This window comes from Syngnathoides biaculeatus, chromosome 15 (assembly GCF_019802595.1).
Source record: "Syngnathoides biaculeatus isolate LvHL_M chromosome 15, ASM1980259v1, whole genome shotgun sequence".
Lineage (NCBI taxonomy): Eukaryota > Metazoa > Chordata > Actinopteri > Syngnathiformes > Syngnathidae > Syngnathoides > Syngnathoides biaculeatus.
This window is the reverse complement of record NC_084654.1, coordinates 7868669-7879101: the sequence shown is the minus strand read 5'-3', so window position 1 is coordinate 7879101 and position 10433 is coordinate 7868669. Positions and strand designations below refer to the sequence as shown.

Genomic DNA, 10433 nt, shown 5'->3' with positions numbered 1-10433 from the left:
CAGGGTGATCAAATACTGTACTTAGTTTCTTCACTGTATCGTTTTCTACTTTTTCTTTCGGCTTGTCCCAATAGCGGTCGCCAGAGCGTCTCATCTTAGATTAACACATATTTGTTTGGCACAGTTTTACGCTGGATGCACTTCCTGACAACCCCTCTGCATTTTGCAGGGGGCCCCCTGGTGAGGTATCCTGGGCATGTCCCACCAGAAAAAGACCCTGAGGTTGACACACAACTCTCTGGAGAGACTACATTTCTTGGTCGGCCTTGGGACGCCTTGGGATCCTACTGGAAGAGCTGGATAAAGTATCTAGGGAAAGGGAAGTACTGACAACCCTGCTAAACCTACTGCTACTGTGACCTGACCCAGAAAAGCAGTAGAAGATGGATGGATGGATGGATGGATGGATTGATGGATGGATGGCACCCTATGCAGAAGTCGAAGATGGAGTCTAGAGTACAAGTGCACAAGCAAGATAAAATTAAAATCAAATAAAATACTTGAAATAAAATACTTTAACTAAAAGTAGCGAAGAGCACGCTGATCAATGTAACGGAATAAACGTATCAAACCTTCTTCACATATATACTCGGCTAAAAGTAAAAATTGTGGTGCATTTAAAGTACTCTTACAAGCACAGTTTGTTAAAATGTTATCTCAGTAAATATAACAGAGTAAATCTGGTGTATTACCACCCACCTCTGGCGAAAGATATGCTGGAGCCTATCCCAGCTGACTGGTTGAGAGGCGAGGTACACCCTAAATTGGTCACCACCAATTGCAGGGCACATAACAAACAACCATTCACACTCACATTCACATCTACAGAAACCTTAGAGTCTTCAGTAATCCTAGCATGCATGATTTTGGGATGTGGCGGCACCTGGAGAAAACCCACGCAAGCACGGGGAGAACATGAAAACTTCATACAGGAGATTCTGGATTTTGAACTCGGTCCTGACAAATGTGAGGCAGATGTGCTACCCAGTTATCCATTATGCCACCTTGTACTGTACCATTTGGCGAAAATTTTTATCTCTGTCTATCACCCTTCTCCGATGGACTCATTCTGTCAGCTAGATACAGAATACAATCAATTGAGCTGGTACAAATGTTGTATCGACTAAACAACTTTTTTTTCTGGGCAACTTTTATGTCCACATGCATTATAAATAGATGTTCATGCATCATACAATATATTTACCTCAGAACAGCGAGGGACATAGAGGTATCCCAGGTTACTTTCATTATTCATGGAAAATCTAACTAAAATGTGATTCTGGCAATCACTGAACCACTGTTGCCTCAATAAAATAGTATTAGCAATTTTCTAGCATGTTAATGTCTTTGAATAATTCAGCATTGGCAGACGTATGCAGAATAAGAAATGCCAGGTCTGCCAGCACCCACCTTTTCAACAAATGATATTAATCTAAATAACTATGCATGACAGTTATGCACACACAGAGGAAATCCAGCAAGCCTGCTCCACTTCCACTCTTCCACTGGCTGTTGTTGGCTCAAGGACAGGTCAACGGATGTCAGTGCTCCATCCCTGTGGAAGAGTCTCTGCTCATGAAAATGTAAATGCAGGTCTTGAGTGGTGATATGAGTTTTTTGGTTTGTTTTTTTTTTTGATTATGTGCCAAAGTATTTTGTAGGGCCAGAGGAATTGATAAACCATTTTATATGGCATTAACCAATAAGAAAAAAAAAAGTGTGGGGGCGTTGTGAGGCTAGAGTGGTCATCTCCCAACCTGACGGTTATGATTACGGCATTGACTCGTTGTCAGTATGTCAAAGTGTGCTTATTGAACTATTGAACCCCCAGTTGCTCCTGATGCTGTGTCATCTGTATGTACGGAAGGTGGAAAAGCCAAGTGAAAATCCATTTTTCATTTAGAAGAAGGGTGTTATATTTACTGCTTTGGGCTCATTTAATGCCACGAGAAAACAATACAGGGCAGCCACAGTTATTTTTTCAAAATTAAAAAAAAAAATATTACATAAATAATTGTTGGGAAAGAGTCCTTTAAATAAACCCCTAAAATGGTTACTCTTACAAAACAGCTTTATTGATACAAACCTATATACATGTATAGACTACATCTACATCATGTCCGTCAATTCAGAGATGGCACAATACATTTTCTGTCTTCCACGAGTTCAATGCTCAAGTAGTTTTACCTGAATTAATTTTTGACAGCATAAGTGAAATATGACTTGCGACATTAATATCAGGTTTGGCATCATATTTAAATAATAGACTAAGATGCATCGGGAAAAGTATGATGAATAAAATACATAAATTAATGCTGGCAACTCTCACGCTAAGGCTGTTCAAATTTCATTACACCAAGTTACCTATTTTAAAACACTATAATTAATTGTTCCATGACTCTACCTAAAGAAGAGACATAAAGAAGAGTTCTGACTGACCGTGGAATAAAAAGATGACTTTTTTCCATCTAGTTGAGGTCAGTAGCTTTAGGATTTTGAGGTACCTTGGTAAGTTGAGTAAATCAAATGTCTAAAGTATGCACTACATCTTTCTTCTGCCCTCACAGGTAAAACAAGATTTCATTTCAGGATTTGAAAACGATAAATGCAAAGCTGTAGCAATAACTACAGATTTGAAAGAGTTCTAGTGCAGCATGAGCAGCAAGTTTACGCACATATGCATGATCTAGTTGAAATAGTAATTTCACAAAACAATGTTTTGAATCCAATACATGAAGAAAATAAGGGAAAGGCGGTCATATTTTACCGTGTTTTGACAGAATGGATTTGCAATGACCGATTGCAGTTAAGCGAATCATTAAAACCTACTTAAGATCCAGGGAATACAGAAATTTTTTTGCATGTAGTATTGTTTTCATTCACTAATGACAAAACTCCAGGCAGTGACACACCCAAACAAGCAGTGGGTGAAGTTGGCTAGAATACACACCCAGCTTATTGAGGGAGAAAACTCAGTTTGTCAATGGAGTGATTGACTCTGTGTCCTTGTCATGAGGGAATTTCTGTATTTCACCGACATTTCCCCCTGTAGTAAAGCATCCTCCCATCCATTTTATCTTTGACTTATTCTCACTCGGGTTGCGGGCGTGCTAGAGCAGCTAACTGCGGGCAGGAGGCGGTGTACACCCTGCAATGGTTGTCAGCCAATTGCTGCAGTAAAGCAATTGTAAGTAAGACCATCCTGAGGCGACCTAGAACTAGAACTGTGAAGGAGCACAATGATGGTCAAGAGTTCTAAATTGGAGTGTAGGAAAGCAGAATGCAAGAGGAGAAAAAATAAACTCCAAATTGAGTATGACCTCTACAGACAAACTCTTTGTAATTTCAACCAAGAGTTAGTTAGAGGTAGACAGCAACACTTTTCTGAAATCATCAGTCAGAACCAGAACAAAACCCATGCTCTATTTGCTGTGGTTGACAAGTTTACAACCCCCCCCCCAGAACAAAAAGATAGAATGATCTCACATATGAAGCCACCCAGAGAAAAACTCTATTACCATGTCAGAATTTGACACAGTTGACCAAAAAACTGTAGCGAAAACTGTTCAGCAGTTGTAACCATCAAAAAGCTGTCTCGACTCAATACCATCTGACTTTTTCAAAACTATTCTGAAACCAGTGCTACCTGATTTACAGCAAATAATTAATTGCTCACTTCGGTCTGGCGAATTTCCCAAAGCTCTCAAAGCAGCTGTTGTTAAGCCTCTAAAAAACAGAGCACTGGACGATTCCATGTTAGCAAGCTAAAGACCCATCTCAAATCTCCTCTTCATAGCCAAGATTCTTGAGAAAGTTATTTTTAATGAACTCGGCAATTTCTTCAATTTAAATGGAGTTTTTGACAAATTTCAATCAGTTTCCGAACTCATCACAGTACAGAATCTGCTCTTATCATAGTGCTAAATGATATAAGGTTGAATACTGACTCATGAAAGGTGTCAATTTCAGTCTTGTTGGATCTCAGCACGGCTTTTGATACAATAGATCACAATATACTGCTAAACAGGTTGGAAACACGGGTAGGACGAAATGGAATGGTCCCTAAATGGTTTAGGTCCATTGGAGGTGCTTGCTCTCAGCGAATGGCAATGACCTATGGGGTCCTCAAGGGTCAGTTCTTGGACCTGTCCTGTTTAGCCTGTATATGCTACCCTGGGGTCAAATTCTTCAAAAGTTTAATTTTGACTACCATAGCTATGCAGATGACACACAGTTATATTTAGCAGTGTCTCTGGATAACTACACTTCAATTGAGGTATTGTGCCACTGTCTAAATCAGATAAATAACTGGATAAGCCAAAATTTCCATCAACTAAATCACAACAAAACAGAGACAATTGTATTGGCAATAAAGAAAAGAGAGTGGTTGTTAGTAAACACCTGGACTCTCTATCTTTAAAAACCATAGACCAAGCCCGAAACCTTGGTGTTTTGATTGATTCCGACCTGACTTTCAACAATCATATCAAATCAATCACAAAAACTGCCTTCTACCATCTGAAAAACATATAGAGAGTGAAGTCTTGTATGTGTCAAGCAGACCAGGAAAAGCTCATCCATGCTTTTATCTCAAGTAGATTTGACTACTGTAATGGTCTTCTGATTGGACTCCCCAAAAAGAGTATTAAACAGCTGCAGCTCATTCAGAATGCTGCAGCTCGCATTCTGACCAAAACAAAGCGGTCAGAGTATATAATTCCAATCCTAAAGTCCTGCCTTCCAGTCATTTTTAGAATAGATTTTAAAGTTCTGCTACTGTCCTATAAATGAGACCCCGTAGCTCAGTGGTTAGAGCACTGGTTTGGCAAACCAGGGGTTGTGGGTTCATATCCCACTGGGGCCTCCACTCCCTGAGAATGGTTGCGTTAGGAAGGGCATCCAGTGTAAAAAAAAAAAAAAAAAAAAAAAAAAAATTATTCCAAACATATACATGCGTTCATCTGAGATGACACACTGTGGCAACCCCAAAAGGGAGAAGCCAAAAGAAACACACACTGGCCTATAAGCCTCTAAATGATTTTGGTCCTGAATTCATGAAAAAATGCTTACAGAATACAAACCTAGTAGAGCTCTGAGATTGACTGACTCGGGTCAAATAGTGGAGTGCAGAGTCCAAAACAAACATTGTTAAGTAGCATTTAACTATTAGGTTGCACACAAATGGAATAAGTTGCCAACAGAGGTGAGGTCAGCCCCAAGTGCGTATGTTTTCAAATCCAGGTTGAAAAGTCTTCTTTTTTCTCATGCTTTTTAGAATATATCCACTTTTTGATCATATTAATTACAATATATGTGGTATTAATCATCTTTTCTTAATATTATGTGTCATTTTTATTGTTTTTATCCTGTATTAAATGTTTTTTCTCTTTGTTTTCAAATGCCTTTATCATGTAAAGGACATCCAGTTACCTCATGTATGAAATGCGCCAAACAAAAAAAATCCTTTGCTTTGTTTTAGAAGTGAGATCAAAATAAAAGAGGACAAAACAAAAAAATAATAAGAAAAACTGCACAATATGATGACGATAAAACTCGACTTACATGGCGGAAGTGACATCAGACGGCATTCCAGTCATGAAGACATTGCTTTAACTCGACCAAGTTTTTTTGGGATTGTGTGATGGGCCGCAGAAGACAGGAAGTTTGGTGAGCTCAAAGGTCCTTAGGCCAGTTTCATGTGACCCACCACGAATGAGCTAACTAGCCAAGGTTGCTGCTATATTTCAATATTTTCCAATTCCCTCTTGCCATTGCGTGAGAGCTCCAAGATAATTAACACAAGCCTGGTTTTAGCAACAAGATTAGCCGTCAGGATGCCTCACTTTTCAGTTGAGCATTATAATGAACTACTGCAGAGGGTGGTGGAGTTCTTGAAATGAAGATCCACCATCTTGAAATGTATTTGTGAATGGACAGTCAGGAAATGAAAACACTATACTGATGTCTCAAAATGGTGAGCAGAGGTGTGGGAAAAAAACAGCCACTTAGCTCAAAAACGATGACAGATGTGGATTTTAGAATCAGTAACAGATGATCAAAAAATTATAGGGTATTTTAATAATTATATATTTTATAATTATTTAATTAAAGGATAAAGATGGGAAGGATGTGCAGCAAGTAAAAGGTGATTAAGGATAGCAGTGGAAATATGTTGACTGGTGCCATTAGTGTGCTATGTAGATGGAGAGTAATTTGAGAAGTTAATGAATGAAGAAAATGGGAGAGAAGGTAGAGTAGAAGAGGCAAGCATGAATGACCGTGACGTGGCAATGATTAGTAAGGGAGAAGTTAAAAAGGGACTCAACAGAATGAAAAATGAAAAGACGGTTGGAGCCGATGATCAACCAGTGGAGGTATGAAAGCAATTTGGAGAGGTGGCTGTGGAGTTTTTGACCAACTTATTCAATAGAATACTCGCGCGAGAGAAGATGCCAGAAGAATGGCAGAAAAGTGTGCTAGTCCCCATTTTTAAGAACAAAGGCGATGTTCAGAACTGTGGAAACGACAGAGGAATAAAGATGATGGGCCACACAATGAAGTTATGTGAAAGATTAGTGGAGGCTAGACTCAGGACGGAAGTAAGCATCTGTGAGCAACAGTATGGTTTCACGCCTAGAAAGAGTACCACCGATGAATTATTTGCCTTGAGGATGCTTATGGAAAAGTACAGAGAAGGTCAGAAGGAGCTACATTGTATCTTTGTAGACCTAGAGAAAGCCTATACAGAGTACTAAGAGAAGAACTGTGGTACTGCATGTGCAAGTGTGGTGTGGCGGTGAAATATGTTAGAGTAGTTCAGGACATGTATGAGGGGACCAGAACAGTGGTGAGGTGTGGCGTAGGTGTGTCAGAAGAATACCTGTTTGCGGTAGTAATGGATAGGCTGACAGATGAGGTTAGACTGGAATCCCCTTGGACCATGATATTCACAAATGAAATTGTGATCTGCAGTGAAAGCAGGGAACAAGCGGAGGAAGAATTCGAAAGGTGGTGGTACGCATTGGAAAGGAGAGGAATGAAGATTAGCTGAAGTAAAACAGAATATATGTCTGTGAATGAGAGGGGCCGAGGAGGAAGAGTGAAAGTCCAGGGAGAAGAGATTGCGGGGGTGGACGACTTCAAATACTTGGGGTCAACAAAACAGAGCAATGGTGAGTCCAAGCGGTATGGAACAGTTGGCGGAAAGTGTCTAGTATTCTATGTGACAGAAGAGTATCTGCTAGGATAAAGGGCAACGTTTATAAAACAGTGGTGAGGTCGGCCATGATGTACAGATTAGAGATGGTGGCTCAGATGTACTGAAGCGAGATTTCATTGATCGCCGAACAAAACTAAAATGTTTGGATGCTGATTGTCATGATCCTGCCACTCCAGCATGAGCTGTGTGGGTGTCCGCGCAGGTGCGCTGATTGGAAGGTGCACACCTGCTCCTCATGCAGCCTGATTATGCTGTGGATTTATATGACCGCGATGACAACACGCCGGCGCCAATTCGTTGAGCTTCATGTCCCGTTCCAGCACACTCGTATCCCTGATCAACAACCTGTGTGTACCGACCTTCGCCTGTTCTCCGACCAACCCCGTAAGCCTGACTCCTTTGACACTTCTGCCTGCTTTGATCGTTCTCCTGTGTACCGACTCCTGCCTGCCCGCTCACCTGCTCTCTTCGCCCGACGTCCCAACTACCGCTGGTGCACCGGACTGCCTGCTCGATCCCCTACCTCTGCATATAATAAACGTGTCTCCTTGAACTACCTTGCATCTTCTGAGTCCTGCATTTGGATCCTACTCCCGTTCCGATGGGACGTGACACTGATGTTTTTATAAGGATACCTCTCCCACTTGTAAGATTTGAAGATGAACATTTCTTGAGGCTCCATCAATTAAATAAGTTAAGCAAATCGTGTACTGCACAATCCGTGAGTTTCATTGACAATTTCTCCACTTTTTGGGAGTGCAGACAGCTTTACAAAGCAGATGGTTTCTGTTTAAATAGACAAGGAGTTGAGGTATTGGCTGCCAATATTACATTTACATTTTTACATTTCCTGTGTACATCTTTGAATGGCCCAAAAAGAAAATGGTACAAATATGTACAGAACTAAAAGACAAAACGATCAAGTTGTTCCCAAACAGAGCAAGAAGAGATACGGTGAGACAAGGGGTAGACCAACTCATTGGGGTCATCCAAACAATGGGAGGAGCAAATGACAAATGCCTCTCCCTGCCCCACTGGAACTAAGCCTGACAGAAAACTCACTCTCTACTAGCCTAAATGGAATGTTAGGTCTGACGGATAGGGGGCAGACTATTGTCAATGTTGGAGTCCAGGGCACACCACGCCAAGATCCTCCTCCCATCCCCCCTTGCCTGAAACCATCGCCCACTGAGATGTGAAAGACCCCTCCTCCACCCATAAAGAATCATACCTTTGGAGATGACTGACATATGCAGGGTCTTTTCCAGAATAACCTTAACCCTTATCGAGATCAGACATTTTTCATCCCTGTTATTACCAGGGAAATAAAGTTCATCAGAGATGTGGCATAAAACAAGTACAACTTCAAACTTAGTGAGGATAAAATGTGAATCTATCAAAACTTTGTCTCCAGTTATCTCTCGGAGACTAGGTCTTTTTAACGTCAGGTCACCTCATTGTGCCCTAATTACTTTGTGTATTTAAACCTTGTTTTTCATTCCACTGGTTGCCAGATTGTTGTGTGTATATGCACATGTGTTCACGACCATCAGCTAGTGTAAGTGCCCCATGTCATAGCATTACCTAGCCATATCAAATCAAGTTACGCTTTGTTTTGTTTTGCCATGTCCGATTTGTGACATTTTTTTCAATATTTTTTGGACGATGCTTTTTGCCTTGTGATTTTTGTACCATCGCCTTTTCGTGTATGAAATCTACCTGGCAATAAACTTTACTAAAATCCATGCTTACGTCTTAGCTTCCTGCATCTGGTTTGAACTGTGACATTGGATAAAGTTGACTTTTAAAAATTTCATCACTGAAGTTTTTCAGCATTTGATCTGTACTGTATTCAACATTAAAAAATAAAATGCAAGATTGCTTTTCTATCACTTTATTCAGATGGATTTTAATAGTATGCATGTATCATGTTGTTGTGCAAAAAATAATACACATTGCCAGGTTGGGAGAGTCAGGGTATAGCAAAGATTAATGGTTATATGCATGTAGGATGTCGAATTACAGTTGGATAATGTAAAAACTCTTTGTAAAAAAAAAAAAAAAAGCTACCTACTCTAGTTCTGAAATGTAGGAAATCGGAACCACAACATTTTTTTTGTAGCTTTATACAATCATTCCCTCTCGTGGCATAGAACTATTCTCAAGCTAAACCATGTCTTTAATTTACCTTATAACCCCTGCAGTGGCATACTTGTTGTTGGAACTCTACCTTGTGAAAAGGACCACATGACAGATTGTTATCCTCAGACCAATTACAGTATATCTGGAAGAAGTGCCAGGCTCAATACTTTACAGCAAACATTGAGAGTTAAAGCTAGGACAAAGCAAGGAGGAGTGATAAAACAACAGTCAGCCTCATAAATAGGTCCTGTGAGAGGAACTCAACTCCCTCTTAAAGCTATAATAGACCTCCCAAAAAACAAGCTCCCCTTAGTAGGTTCCTGGCTATTTCAAAATTAACCTGAGTAGTATTTACTGTACCTCTTTATATATTGTTCACAGTATGTAAAACATATCCTCTTTTAACAACATTTATACTTCCATCTCAGTAGCACTTAACCATCCATGAAGAACAACCTGGCAGCACTAAATATTTTTACATCAATCATTCCGTCTGTTTGGAGGTCTCTGAGTTCGCTGTCATCGACACAACAGTCCCTGTCAACCTGCTAGTACCACTGGTGAGGGAGTTTTGAGTGTCACTAAATTAGGTTTTAGGAGCATGGCAGGGGTCGACGTGACATTTTGAGACAGTCCTTCATTGTCTGGTAAACCAGACAGCTCCTCCTGGGAGTCACTCTCTGGTACAATCCACTGCAGCCTGTCTCACCATGGGATAGTCCAGGGAGCTGTTTCTCTCTGGACCTGTGTGATGATGCAGGTGCAATGTTTCTGGTGTCTACACATCCATATGTCCGCCTGACTACATAGGAGACATCTCTGCTTAATGTAAGAATCACCCCAGGCATCCAGTGCTGATTATTATTACTGCTGAAGCTCCCCACATAAGCGACATCATCGGGCTTCAACTTTTCTCATGTGTGCTGATTAGGACAACCCTTCTTCTTTTTCTACTTTTGTGATACATGACACAATCGTTGTTCCTTCTTTATGTGGTAGTAAATGATCCCCATCCCAAAAGTGGACCGCAGTCCAGTATTTGGGAGATCCCTGGTCTATATAATTATGGACT

General features: G+C 40.5%; 1 non-coding gene across 1 annotated transcript; it reads left to right on the top strand.

Moving 5' to 3' along the window:
• The first annotated feature begins 4791 nt into the window (after positions 1–4791).
• trnaa-ggc (transfer RNA alanine (anticodon GGC)) lies at positions 4792–4864 on the top strand. Its single transcript has one exon. It is a non-coding gene; the product is annotated as a tRNA-Ala (tRNA).
• The last annotated feature ends 5569 nt before the right edge of the window (positions 4865–10433 follow it).